Raw genomic sequence first — 14387 nt, forward strand, 5'->3', positions numbered from 1 at the left:
TCCTCACACAAATTGGTGACATGTGTCTGAAGTGACCGGAGAGTCTTTGCAGTCACCTCAGACTCTTTGTGTTTGGTTTTGTTTCCGCACACTGTGGTGACTTCTGGACGAACTTCAGTGAGGAGTTGTTTAATTGTCCTCCAGGCCCTTTAATTCAATTTATGATTATAATCATTCCAAGACATCAACTGCGATGCTCACTTCTGGAAAAGGAGGTGGCTTTAAAATTACTCTTGGCCCCTGTGGAAATAAAGAGAATGCTTACGCAATGCACTTTCAGTCTCTTTAAGGGAACTGCATCTGAGTAGAAATGAAACCTCTCAAGTGTGGAAAAATGCATCCTATTAAATGGTTTGATTACTGGCATAAAAGTTTAAAAGTGAACGGCGTCTTCCTGTAAAAGTGCTAAAACTCAATGTGCAGCTCCGTTCATGTTTAAAGGACAATAAAAGTAAATTAAAACACATTCATTACGACGCAAGAACAATAGAGGAATAATGGAAGAACTATATACTTGTGCAGCTTCAACATCCTACTATAGGTGGATGTGGTTACCTGTGGTTACCTTCGGCTGGAGACAGGCCGCCTGCTTCAACCCCTAATTCAGCCTCATCCCCAGGAAATTAGGTTTCTATTAAAGGAAATGCAATAGCTGGCTGGATTCCGCTCAGAGGCAACATAGATTTGAAATGAGTGAGTGGTCGGGACTCGCCAGCCTGTGGTTGCGGTGGGTGGATCAATCAGAGTCAAGAGACTCTGCAGAACTCTGTTCCTTGTTTTGATTTTATCTAATTTTTGAAATAAAGTTACATTTAGTTCATCCAACTTTGGTTTGTCCCTGAGCCAGGAGTGTAACATCTCATCTGACTCATGCACGCACACAAACACACACACACACACACACACACACACACACACACACACACACACACACACACACACACAGACACAATCCTCTGAACTCTAAAAAGTTTATTTTTCAGCCATGAGAGGAAATATGTGTATCTGTTGACCTGTCCGCCCACCAATTGACCTGGAAATACAAAATCACCTAGAGTGGTTCTTTGGTTTAGTCTATTCCAGCTATTCCAATGTGCTGCTGTTACGTGGCGTCAATGGGCCTCATAAGAGTCAATTGGCCTCATAAATAAAGAGATTTGCTCCTGAATGATGTACAGGATTGGTCCAGACCTAAGTGCATAACACCATGTGCTGCAAAACAGTGCAGTTGGCTTGTGTTTTCAGATCATTTACCTATAAATCCCTTTTTTCTGCAGGTGACTCATGTTATGCTTAAACTCCTGTTACGTGATAAATCTGTGCAACTCACAGAAAAGACGGAGGACCCCGTGTCATGTGCACTAGTGTGGTGGTAGAGAGCTCAGTTTGTGAAGGTCAGGTTGATGTGTCTGCCCCCGGAGACACACTATTATAGTTTGATGCATATTGTATAATAATAATCTTTTATCTGGTTCGGTCCCAGCAGAAAACGTGCCAGTGTAACATCACCTATTATTGCAGGTATTTTTCATTTCCATATCTGTAACTGGGACGTAACCTTGACCTCCACCCGTCACATTCATCAGCAGCCGTGTGGCGAGACATTTCTCAAGCCGTTTTCATATCGCACCAGTTAACATATGAACATAAGTCCTTTATTTTGAAAGCTGACAACGTCCTGTATGAAGTAATTAGGCTGCAAATCATCAATCAGCTCGATGCTCGGGACTCAAACTCCCTCTGTTCCGGATCAGGATGGACGTCGAGTCTGTCCCACTCTGAGAGACACACTGATGTTTCATCTCTGTTTGGGACAACCTACTGCTGTGAGCAGTGTTTTTCTGAAGTGGCTCCAACAAAGAGCTTGTCCTGCTACTGTCATTATCGTCATCACCACCATCTGACATCAGTCGCCTCGTCAGAAGGAAGCCGCTGCAGCAGTTGAATCAAAGACGTTTGTGTTCAATACTTTAGTATCGCACTTGGAAGGATGTAAAACAAATATGTAAATGGACCTTGATATGGAAAATGTTCCCCAACATCTACTGGATGAATTGTCAATATATGTTGTACAAACATTCATGGGTCTCAGATACTGTGACTTAAAAAGGAATTGGTTCATAACTGAGAATCTGCAAAACGAATCAGTCGTACTTTGTTTTTCATTCAGAACTTATGCTTACGTGCTAAAGTGAGGTTATAAACATGGTAAAAATTCAAAGGCTACACAGGTTTGCTACACATCACCATGGCAATTTACGTATTTAGCAAATTGCAGCTGTTCCAAAGTGTAACCTGCTAGCTCCAGAATGTAGTTAACCATTTTTTGACTTTTATATTTACCATTTGCTGTGTTACGTTCAGGGAGAAAGGAGAAAACATAACAAAGCTTTGCGGTTATTAGGCCGGGGGGTTTTAGCCTGATAACAAAACTTTTTTAACAAGCGACGTCAGTTTATTATTTCTCCTAAACTGGCTGCTTGGCAAAGAAGTCAGCGGGAAAAGTGTCAACCCTCATTTTCCAGGACGCATTTCATTTTACGCTGCAGTAATGTGACTAACAAGCCACAAATAAAACTAGAAATCTGCTCTTTATTAGACCATGAAACAGTCACATCAGACCCTGTACAACTGAATTATGCTGCAGTTAAAAAACAGCAGATGATTCTATATCAGATCCAGAAAAAAATCCTACTACTTCACCAATTTACTCCCTAAACCAACCAGCAGATCCCAGTTCACTATCAGACTCTTTTTTAAAAGATCACAGTGGGAAATAAAGCGCAAACCATTTTCCTTACTGGTCAGTGTGTTTCTTTCCAAAGTGTCAGAGGAGCGCGGAGGTTTAAGCCCGTGTGTGAGGCCTCTGACAGCGTCTGCATTCAGCCTCAAATCACATGCTGTTTAGCTCAGGAACACTAATTAAATTTGGAATCCAATTATGGGAATGGTAATGAAATTTCCAAATGGGGAAACTCGTAATCTGCTCATTGAGGTATTTAATTACCAGCGGGTCTGTGCATTGCAGATATGTTACACCTCTGGATCCGGAGGACGGAGACATGGACACGGGTTTGACAGCCCGAGTGTTTAAGAGTAATGGAGGAAGTGTGTGTTTGTATAGCGTGTCTGTGTGTGTGTGTTTACTATTTTTAGACAACCATGATAAGCTTCTGGTTATTTGTAAGCGATCGTTTGGGGAGTTTTTCAGTTAGTAATTCATTAACTTTCAAGCAAGTTTATTTCAAACTGAAAATCTGAAATCGAGAATGCGAAGAGGATTTTATCCCGACTTCATGGTGCCTAGAAATACACACAACAGGAAAACTGAAATGAAGTTTCCCACTGAGTCTTAAAAAGTGTAGAAAAGTCTAGGATTTAATAATCTGAATTTTAGGCCTTTAGGTAGGTATTCATTATTTTAATGTTCATGTAAAGATACTTCCATTGCTCTTTAGAATGAGATTTAAATTTAAAGAGAAATGTTTTGGCGGGATGTAGAGTTTTTAATGTCTCTGTGTAGTGTTGTTCTTGTCAATAATACAGATATTTGCTACAAACATTCTGGGACATAACTTTGTTACCGTTGGTTTATTTCACGTACAAGGGAATCCGTAAGATAAGGATTATATAGGATAAAGTCTTTGTACATTCTACAACAAAAACAAAGCACAGCTGGAAAATACAACTAAAATGTTATGTAACTATGTAAAGATTTTGAGCCAAAACTTGTGTGTCAAACCCATATTTAAGAGACAACTTTCTTTAATTTTTTCGATATTGTGCATATCTGTTTTTATTTTGTTTTGATCCTCCTCTACACCTCTATGATACCAGTCCTACAAAAATCTGTAGACAGATGTTCAGCTGTTCCTCACAGACAATTCTTTCCAGCTGCTCTTTAGTGAAGAGCTTCTTCTAATCTGTCTTCTGCTTTAAAATGACACTTAGCCAGATTGTAGTTTGACTTTTTCCCCTCGTTCTTCCTGACAAACTTCTTGAGTCCTATCTCACAACCGGCACCAACCACAATGCAACACTCTCTGCTCGTTTCACACCAACGCAATTGTCATTTCCCAGTCCAATCTGAGCACCCGTGGGACTGTTGGTGTGAAAATGGGGGGGCGGACGGCACATTGCTATCTTGAGGCAGCAGAGAGTGATTGCACACATGACAAACAAAAAACCTGGCTGTGTCGTACCAGTTGTGGTCATTTGTGGGTGAAAGACCGTCTGGAGGAGAACACACAGCTTCGAGAATCTCATGGTTTTCTCCAGGAGCCGAGTCTGGACACCCAAACGTGATTAAGACAATTTATAGTTATAGTTTGTTTCATCTCGTCACAGAATGTGGAACCAGGGTTCATCAGGTCTCATCCTGGTCAATTCAGGTTTCACTAGATATCAATAACTGCATTTGACATATCTTAAATCTAATTTTAAATAGCTAAAATTATGTTAACACTAGTAATTACTATATTTAAAGTATCTACGTCACTTTATCATCAACTAATATCCACAACTGAAAAAGTCTTCAGTGAAGACAAGACCAATTACAGTGACTTATCCAAAATTGTCTGTTGATAAGTTGAACATATCAAATCTGAAAAGGTAAATTACATTTCCCGTGTGGTAGTTCTGTTACAGATGAAAAATAAATGACACATCAATAATTCAATAAAATCTATCAAATTCTAGCAAATTAAATTGTGACTAATGACCATATGTGAATATATAATTCTACTTTAAAATTCAACCCATTCTAACATATTAGAATGTTACTTATTTAATGAATGAATTAAAAATAGAGTTGTTATTAGTGAGTCCTGCTTGCAGAGCATGATCGAGACGTGTGCAGTGCATGTGTCTGGAGTTTCCTTCGACGCTCTTCTCTGAATATATCTGCACAGACATTTAGTTTCATTATTGGAAAACACTGATTGGACCACGACCAGCCATGTTCTACAGGCGTCTCTCTGCCATGTGACAGAACCGATCAATCAATACAACCGTCCACATGCACTGTACACACACATAACAATGAGTATTTTCACTCTTCAACTTTATTTTCCTCCGTTTTAAATGTCTGACTCCAGTGATTGTTGCTGGTGCTCTGAGCGTCTGCCTGAACACTTCCTGTGTGGACGCACACAAAGGAGTGAAGCTGCTGCTGCTGCTGTGATAACAACCTGTTTTCACCACACAACCTGTTTTCACCACACAGCCTTTCAACACAGGCTCTACCTCGCTGCAGTCTGGGCACTACACTTCCTGTGCTGACACGTAACTTTTGGTATAGGATATAAATGCACATCCTGTATGGATATGGAGTAGCTGCGCTGTTCAATCTAACGCCATTCAAACAGGAATTAGTACAGTTTACGCTTTATAATTATAGTCATTATAGTTTCTGTGCTCTCTCCTGTCTCTTTTAGTAGTTTGCTGCAGCCGTGCATGCTTATCTCCCTCGGAGCCCACTCCTCTAACACCTGTCTCTTTATGCCACAATAGCTTTTGCCCATGAACTCTGCTGATTCCTGCAATTTCCAGGTGGCTTGGCTTTTATGGGGCTGTCTACTTTTACCCGTCAGTGGTTCTGGCTCCCTTAGGCTTTGTGTGCTGCCTGTTCCTCCAGCCGTTGGACCCCCTTCCTGAGCAGCCCCTCCTGTTTCTGCAGCGCCCAATGGGTGTCTTCAAGTGGACCCACTTGCCTCTCTAGCCTCTGGGTCACCATAACAAGGAGTCCTGCCTGTTTCTCCCGGCCCCCTGTTGCCCTGCAGTCAAAACTCTCTTCAAACACCTCTTCACCATGGGCCCTGTATCGCTGCATGGGCAACAGCTTCCACCTGCCAGGGCCGGAGCTTAGCCTGCTGCCAAACACCTGTTTATACGGACACGGAGAGTGTTGAGGAATTTCTGACTATCCTCACACATTACTGTATATGCAACTATATAGTATGTATATATTGTACATGGCACTATATCTGTACAGGAGAATAGTGCCGGTATAATTCCACAGATTATCCCTTCAGGTTATAGATAAAGGACCAACCAACAGTACATTGTAGTGTCAACGTTGAGGGACTTTCATATCTGACTCAAATGCTCTAGAGAGTCTAGACAGAGGCACAAGCTTCCAGAAAACCGCCATAACAAATAGTTGAAATTCAGTCCATGCACACTTAACACATGCAGCTTCCACAGTGATAAGCCAGTGTTGCAATGTGCTGTCTTATATAGGGTATAAGCAATCAATGAAAAATACACACTTCATAGTGATCCAAAGCCTCGTGAATGGCACAGGCATTTCTCTGCAGATGTGCAGCGCTCCTCAACCTCAGAGAAAAACCGAATTGACGATCTGCAAAGTCCTTGAGTGAGTGGATTGTTCCTTCAAGTGTTCAGGTGTCAGCCTTCGCCTGGTATATGGAGAGCACAAGCTGTTTAGGAATGTTACTTCCCACCTGCTGTTACTCTCGACACCAATTGATGAACCTCCAGGGGCGCCGAGCGCTACATTACAGTGACAGCCCATTCCATTAGTCCTGAGAGGGAAAGAAAACATGCGCCTCTGCAGACTCGCCTCTCGTCTGAAAAGCACAAACACATCTGACAGAAAAGGTAAAGGAGGGAGATAATGATAATAATGGGTTTAATATTAAATTAAATAAAAGATTGCCTTAAAAGAGAACTTCCTCCACAAATGCCAATGGTCCAATGCAACCAAGTTTGAGATCGTTGTTCCTTACTTTAATTTTGTGCCACTTTAAACACATTTATTCCCTCAATTCAGATTGTATTGTAATTTATAGAAGCTGTGCCCTCTCCAGACTGTTTGGACAATCCCACAGAAATGGAGCAGATCAGGAATGACGTGTTGTAGAAAACAGAGCCGGGTCCAGAGAACAGACACTGATGGAGGAGAGCACGTCTCCCTTCAGTCTTCATGAACGACAAGAGCTCGCCAGACAATAAGATGGATGAGCTGGCAGGAAGAGTTAGGAATCAGACGGACCTACGTGAGTGTTGTGTGTTTCACAGAGAGTTCTCTAGAAAGTCTCCCAGACCTCCTCACTACCCTCAGGATGGAGCGTTTCTGCAGCCCAGACATTGAACTGTTAGATGTGGACATATCATCGAGTTATCACACACTGTTTGATCATTGTCACAACAGGATTTAAGTCAACTGGAGGTTTGATTGCAGCAGTGTAAGAGGTTTATGTGTGTGTGCAGTCTGCCACACAAGTAAAATGTAGCTGTGTAAAAACTACAATATATTCCTCTGAAAAGTCCCAACTCTGTGTGCACTGTGGTTATATAAAACACTATCATAGGGTTCTGGTTTTTCTGTATTTAAATACATACATTATGACCCAGCTAAACCCCCATGAGGTGGACTGTTTATGACCAAAAGTGAGTTCCCCATCAGAGGAGACAGGATCCTGGACCGGCTTTAAGCTAATGTCAGAGACGCCTGGAGATTCTTCCTCTTTTATTCCTTTTTGCACATCACTTATATAATGTATCAAAAATAACCCATTACAATTTTGTGCTTGCAGATTCCAGATCAGGGGGGTTAAAAATTGATTGGACTCTAGGGAACCATTGGGTTGAGTATAACTGAGTGCTATTCTAGCTAAAGGTTAAACAACCCATGTGATATGGAATAGTTTGCATTATTTCCCCCTCGATTAACTACAGCAGTTAAACACACCTCACACATGAATGCATTTGTGAATCCAAACCAATAATATAAGACACAATCAAATCAAACAAATTATATTTGTAGAGCTTAACAATTAGGGCTTTACAGAGCGTTTATCATCTGCCCCTAACTCTTGACTTTACCCCCCAAAAAAGAAGGTGTATTAGGTGTCGTTTAATTTGGATACTATAACTTCATATTGCTAATAATTATTATTCTGTATTTGGACATAGTTGACATTTTTAATGAAAGACTGAAACTGTACAACATCTGTTTCGGCTTCTTCCTCAACCTGATGTTCTGTGTGACATGGATATAAATTGTCATGGAGTCTATTATTCTGTGATCATGTGATGTTACTTAATTTGATCCCTTGAATTATATCAAATAATTCTTATCTAGACACAACCTGTGTTTTTCGTGCTGCAACTTCTTGTTTCTATGTGTTACTATACAGCAACTGTAATAAGCTAAAAACATCTGCCAACAATGTTTGTCCTGTATTGGTCACACAGACTGGAGTCCAGCAGCTCCCAGTGGCATTTCTTTGTCAGAAGTGATTGCGGAGGACTTGGTGGAGGTGGTGGTGGTGGGGGGGCTGTGAGGAAGACGAGATGAAGAGGAGGAGGCAGCGTGAAGTCAGTCGGCAGAGAGGCCGCGATGAGCAGGAGGTAAACATCCAACTGGGGTCGGAACTAAATCATTTGTTCCTTTGTTTCTGTTTTTGTTTCCTGGCCCCGTTAGAGCTCATTCCTTTGATCAGTGCCTCAAAGCTTGTAATAGTGCAAAGCTCTGCATATGTCAGATTACTGTGGAAGGCCTGCAGGGGCATAATCAGCTCCACTCTCCCACAGAGCCAGCCTCAAAGTGGTTGGCTTCCTCTCAGAGATGATCTTGTGTCAAAATTCCTGTCCACTGATTTGCATCTTTATTTTTAGGTGCAGCTGACAGCGAGCAATTTGGTTAAAAGATGTGCAAGTGGCGTGGATAACTTAAAAATTAGTAAATGGAGTGTTAACATCTGCCTCCAGGGGGCATGGTCTAGGTGAGGGGGAACGTCGAGCCTCTTCAGAATCACAGAACAGTGGGGACAGAGTAAAGAGCGTTGTGTTTTGAATGGAAATACGAAATGAGGAGGGGTCACCTTTCTCCACACAGTCGTAAAGATATGGCTCTTGCTGAAGTTTGAATGACAACTTGATAATTGTCCGATAATTGTGTTCTTTTGTTTGTTTGTTTGGTCACAAACAGCCACTCCAGTGAATGTCCAAAAGCAGCTAGAGTCACATCACAGAAGTAGTATAATGAGTAGTATGATGCTTTGTCTTTCATTGTGAGAATCAATTAATCACATTTTATTTGTAAAGCTCATATTCACAAATCACAATTTGCCTTATAGGGCTTTTGAGAAATAAAAATAATAGTAATGATGGTGTCATTATCACACTTAGTGATTGTTATAGTATAGGTTTAAAGACGTGCAAGTGGCGTGGATAACTTAAAAATGTGTAAATGGAGTGTTAACATCTGCCTCCAGGGGGCATGGTCTAGGTGAGGGGGAACGTCGAATCACAGAAGAGTGGGGACGGAGTACAGAGCGTATCACATTCGTCCATTCAGCTGAATGGAGCACAACAGTCGAGTTGGTTGGTGAGAGGTCACGTGTTGGATGGAAATACGAAATGAGGAGGGGTCACCTTTCTCCACACAGTCGTAAAGATATGACTCTTGCTGAAGTTTGAATGACAACTTGATAATTGTTCGATAATTGTGTTCTTTTATTCGTTTGTTTGGTCACAAACAGCCGCTCCAGTGAATGTCCAGAGTTTGTCGATGTCCAAAAGCAGCGAGAGTCACATCACAGAAGTAGTACGATGACTGCTTTGTCTTTCATTGTGAGAATTATCTTCAGGTATCAATCAATCAATCACATTTTATTTGTAAAGCTCATATTCACAAATCACAATTTGCCTTATAGGGCCTTTTAGAAATAATAATAATAGTAATGATGGTGTCATTATCACACTTAGTGATTGTTACAGTAAAAACATCCTGAATGAGTAAAGTGTTAAAAGTTTCTATTTTAATGACTTTCAGCTACACCCCCCCCCCCCACACACACACACACCCCATTAAGCCACCCTATGGTGACACTGCGTGCCATCAGTCTCCTCTGAGGCATTTGTGAAAACTACATTTAATTCAAGTTTCTAATTACTCACTCCCACCCGCCACCCCCCCCGATCCCCAGTGGCTAGCCAAATCAGAGAGGAAGCCAGATGAACTCTGCCTAACCAATTAGACAAGTGGGCTGCTTGAGCTAATGACATGAACAATAGACTGTGGTTGCTTCATTGCTGCAGGAGGGCCCCAGGTCTGCAGGAGATTTTAGAAGGATTGCACTTCTTGAGCCAACTGCAACATTAATTACTTTACAGAGGCCTGGGAGTATGATGTGGCCTCTCGGCCCTCCAGGGCCACAATTGAATTCCTTCAATTGACCTGTGCCAGAACATTTACAGTGCGATCCGACTTTAACGAGAACACTGTGTGGAGGGTTTTTAAATGACCGAGACGACTGTAGAAAGATGGTGAAAGACTTGTGCTTATGACTGTATAACGATGCAATTAAGATCTATAATGGCTACAATTCAGACATCTGTTCAAGCACCAAGCAGAAAAAGCTTATTTCCTTTAATTATGACACTTTTCCTCTTGCTCTATTCTTGCCGTGGCCTCAAATGCAGGATAATAGTCTCCACGAGGATCCGTGTATTGGTTGTGAAATTCGTTTATGATTCATCAGGTGTAATAAGACCTGTTTTGTCATTTTGAGAACTCAGCACACAGCTTTAGATTGAATATTACATTTCAGGTTTCTCCTCCGCATCACTGTACAAACATTAAAAGACAAATGCAATGTAAGCAGTGAAAATGTGCCAAATTAATTAACAGATGAACGATAAAGAAGTGAATGAAGTCTTTAATTTAGGATAAAGCAATAAACAGTTTTTAATCTTCATTTAAAGCAACATTAACTTCTTTTTAAACCTTAAAAATAACCCTTCCAAATCATTCTAAAGGTATAGAAACTTATTACAGGGAGAATCGCATGCTTGTCATTGCCACAGCGCTCCCTGGAGGCCTGGACCTGCATTATGTATCACTGGTGTACTGTGCTGGAACATTACGATCTGCTTTACGGCACGTCACACATCAACAACCAGACCCGGAGTTAGCAGCTAGCTATGAGACAACTAGTTCGCAAATCTCAGTGTGGACGAAAGTGAAGAGGGCATCATGTCGGATGCACGACAGACTCGTAGACTCGAATTAACAACAGTGAAATATGAATCCCACCTGTAGGGGGAGACCAAGTGTAGCTGAGAGCAAGTCTTTTATTGTGTTGCTTCTAAGGTCGCATTCGGCAGCTGGTCACCTACCTTCACTTAACTATGCTCGCGATATATCCTTAGTGATGTGACACCTGCAGGAGTTCGTCATTGGACCACAACAGAAACTTCCCTCCATGCATTGTGCTCTCCTTGACTGGTAACACACGGACCTCACTGAGTGCACTGCAGCATCGCTTTGTGGTGGTTTCCGACTTGATTGCACAATGCTTCGCCCTGAGAAAGGCTCGTGTAAAGTGCTGCAGAGTAGGACTCTCATTTCCTGAGTTGAAATCCCGAAAGTAAATCCAACAGCTCAACAAACCACAACCTTCATGTACCGTAAAGTGCTTTTAAGAAAATCCTTCCAACTGTTGTACGCAGGGTGATGACTCCGCAGGGTTCTCCTCCCCTGAGTAATGGGAGCTCCGGGGGGGGGGGGGGTTCTGGAAGGTTGCTGAGGGAAATTGGTGATGAAGTTTGAAACCTGACTAAGAATTATGTTCAGTATGTCCCTGACCCTCGAGCAAACTTTCATTTACCAGATGTGTTGTCACTGAATAATTTGCTCCAGGCCTGGGAATCTTGACGGTTGGGGTGAGGTGTGTACTTGTGCTTTTCTCACTCCAGTTAGATATTGGCTAATTTAAGATGTGACATTGATGTTTAATTTTAAATTCAATGGCACTGTTTCCTATTAATAACCTAGATTGTGACAGCTCGCCATATTCTTATTTGATTTCTAACTTGGTGTGTGCAGTGTAATTTGCAGAACTGTTTGCAACATGCTCGCTCTCCTAGTGTCCTGCTAACACGTGTGATGGTCCATAATGTTTTGACCTTCCACGCAGACAGTCAGACCTCATCCTTTCACCTGTAGTTGTGGCATCATACAATACCTAATATTATGTAGATGGATTTTAATTTCGTGGGAGACGCTGAAAAAAATCCCTATATAAATAACAGTTAACTTCAGTTTCTCTGTTCTGTCTGAATCTTATGGCACTTACTTATTTTTAATGTACCACTGGCACTGATGTTTATAACGAAACAATGTTTTAAGGATCCAATATCCAAGTTGTAGGACTTACAATACAAGACTTGTTATCACAGGATACTTTTCTCTGTATCTCAGATCCAAACTTACTTGCAAAGCAGATTATTACCAGCCATGAATATGCTGCACATAAATATTTTAAAATGAGGTGATTCTAACTTAAAGAGAGCAACACACACCTTCCCGGCGCTCTGCTTCAGGCCCTGAGGGTAGAAGTGTCTTGTCCGTAGCTGTGAGGAATGAGTCAGGGTCAGCTGTGCCAAAAAAACAAATCAACCAAGTTAACCTAGAAAATGAGGGAACAAGCTCCACAACAACATGTCCCTTCTTCTGGCTGTAATGCAGCCTAGATAACATCTTCTCAATATAGTTCTTTACTTTGCCAATGGCAAATGCACTAATTTTTCATAAGTGCCTGCTGTCACTCAAAGCATGTCTGCCCCATAAACCTTATTAGAGAACAAAGTGTAGATGTGTAACTTCTGAAGCTTTTCTCCTGCTAATATTTAAAAGCTGCTTGTGACAAAGTGGGTGGGAATAACTTTAAATTTACTCACTTTTTCTTCACTGCGTGTTTAGCAAACACGATATTAGTTTTATACATGTGTTAATTTCACTATAATTAGGGCCCGAGCACTGCCTGACAGGTGAGGCCCTATTGAAATTGTAAGGATTATTATTATTATTATTTTTATTATTATTATTATTTTTATTATTATTATTATTATTATTATTATTATTATTATTATTATTATTATTCTTCAGGCAAATGAATTGGCTTTTTGAGGGCTTTAACATGCTCAAATTCTTACCAAAATTTGCAGAAAGCTAGAAAGTGGTGAAAATTTACGTATTCTGGAGGAGTTTTCAATGGGCGTCGCAAAATGGCTCAACGTAGTTCCGTGACCCTTACATGGTGGACCCTGTGAAAAAGCATTGCAAAAAATACTCCTCAGGTTCAAACATGACGAAGACCATGAACAACACGAGGAAGGCGGCGGCGAACTTCGTCCTACAAAAAAAAACTGAAAAAAAAGGTGGTCATTTTGATGCCAAGTCACCGGTGTTGGGTAAGATCAGCTATCAGCGATCAGCACATTGATGCTGAAGCTTTCGACACCTCGTCTCTCTTGTTTTATCTTGTTTTAACTGTATTTGTAACCCTGTACATTTAGTATCAATACAATGAAGACAAATAACAAAATGCTTAACTTTAATTCCAAATGCATTAGAGGGGTAGACGTTGAGTTCAGTAAACGTCAGTGGCCTCCACACTCAGATGTGATAGAACAGGCAGCAGGAATGTGCAGCTCACAAATATAAAAATAGACTACTCCATGAAGTTATCTCTGACTGTAATGTTTTTTTTTTAAATATTATTTGTACGTATTTAATATAAATCATATAGTCAATTGAGGTTTCCTTGAGATCGTATCCATATTTCGTAAAAGTTCTTGTGTTTACTTGACAGAGTGATGCAACCTGCCACCACAACAACATGTATTCTCCTGACTCATATTTAATTCCACTGAATACTCTAAAAAATATATGTATATTTTGTCTTGTTTTTTTTTATTCAATACTTTTCATTCCACCTGGACAAAAGTACAGTTAAACCCTTTGGTTCTCTGCTGCTGAGTCTGTGCATTGATTTTGGCTCCAGTGACATATGAATACCAGTAAATCTGCTACAGTTTGGCTTCTGGTTTTCTTCTGTATTGTGACTTTAACTTATGCTCCCGTCAAGTTTATAGTTTTTCTGTATAAGTAAAAGTTTCAACGCTACAAGTATTTCTTCTTTCTTCTTCTCAGCATCTGACTTGTAAACCCTAATTCGATCAGTTTTAAGTAATCCAAATACTTTATATACTAAACAATATACACTGTTAATTGCAGTATATTGGATTGCACTTACTTCACAGTGTGTAACAAACATGCAGTAAATGTTTTGTATGAATGTTTTATTAGTTATCAGTTAGAAGTTTTAATACTATTTTTAGTAACATTGATTTAACCCCCCAACTGTTAAAATATCAATAATGTGAGATTAGAGGAGTCTTCATTGTCATTGTTAAATCACATATTTGAATAAGATACAGAGAAATGTTTTGACATCCTAAAATTGAGATTTGTTATCAGTTTTCCCGAATTATTTAAATGTCCCTCAACTATACATCAATGCAAAAGAACATATATCCAGTCATGGTTGCTGTTGCGGGTAAACGTATGATTT

This window comes from Limanda limanda, chromosome 16, assembly GCF_963576545.1.
Source record: "Limanda limanda chromosome 16, fLimLim1.1, whole genome shotgun sequence".
NCBI lineage: Eukaryota > Metazoa > Chordata > Actinopteri > Pleuronectiformes > Pleuronectidae > Limanda > Limanda limanda.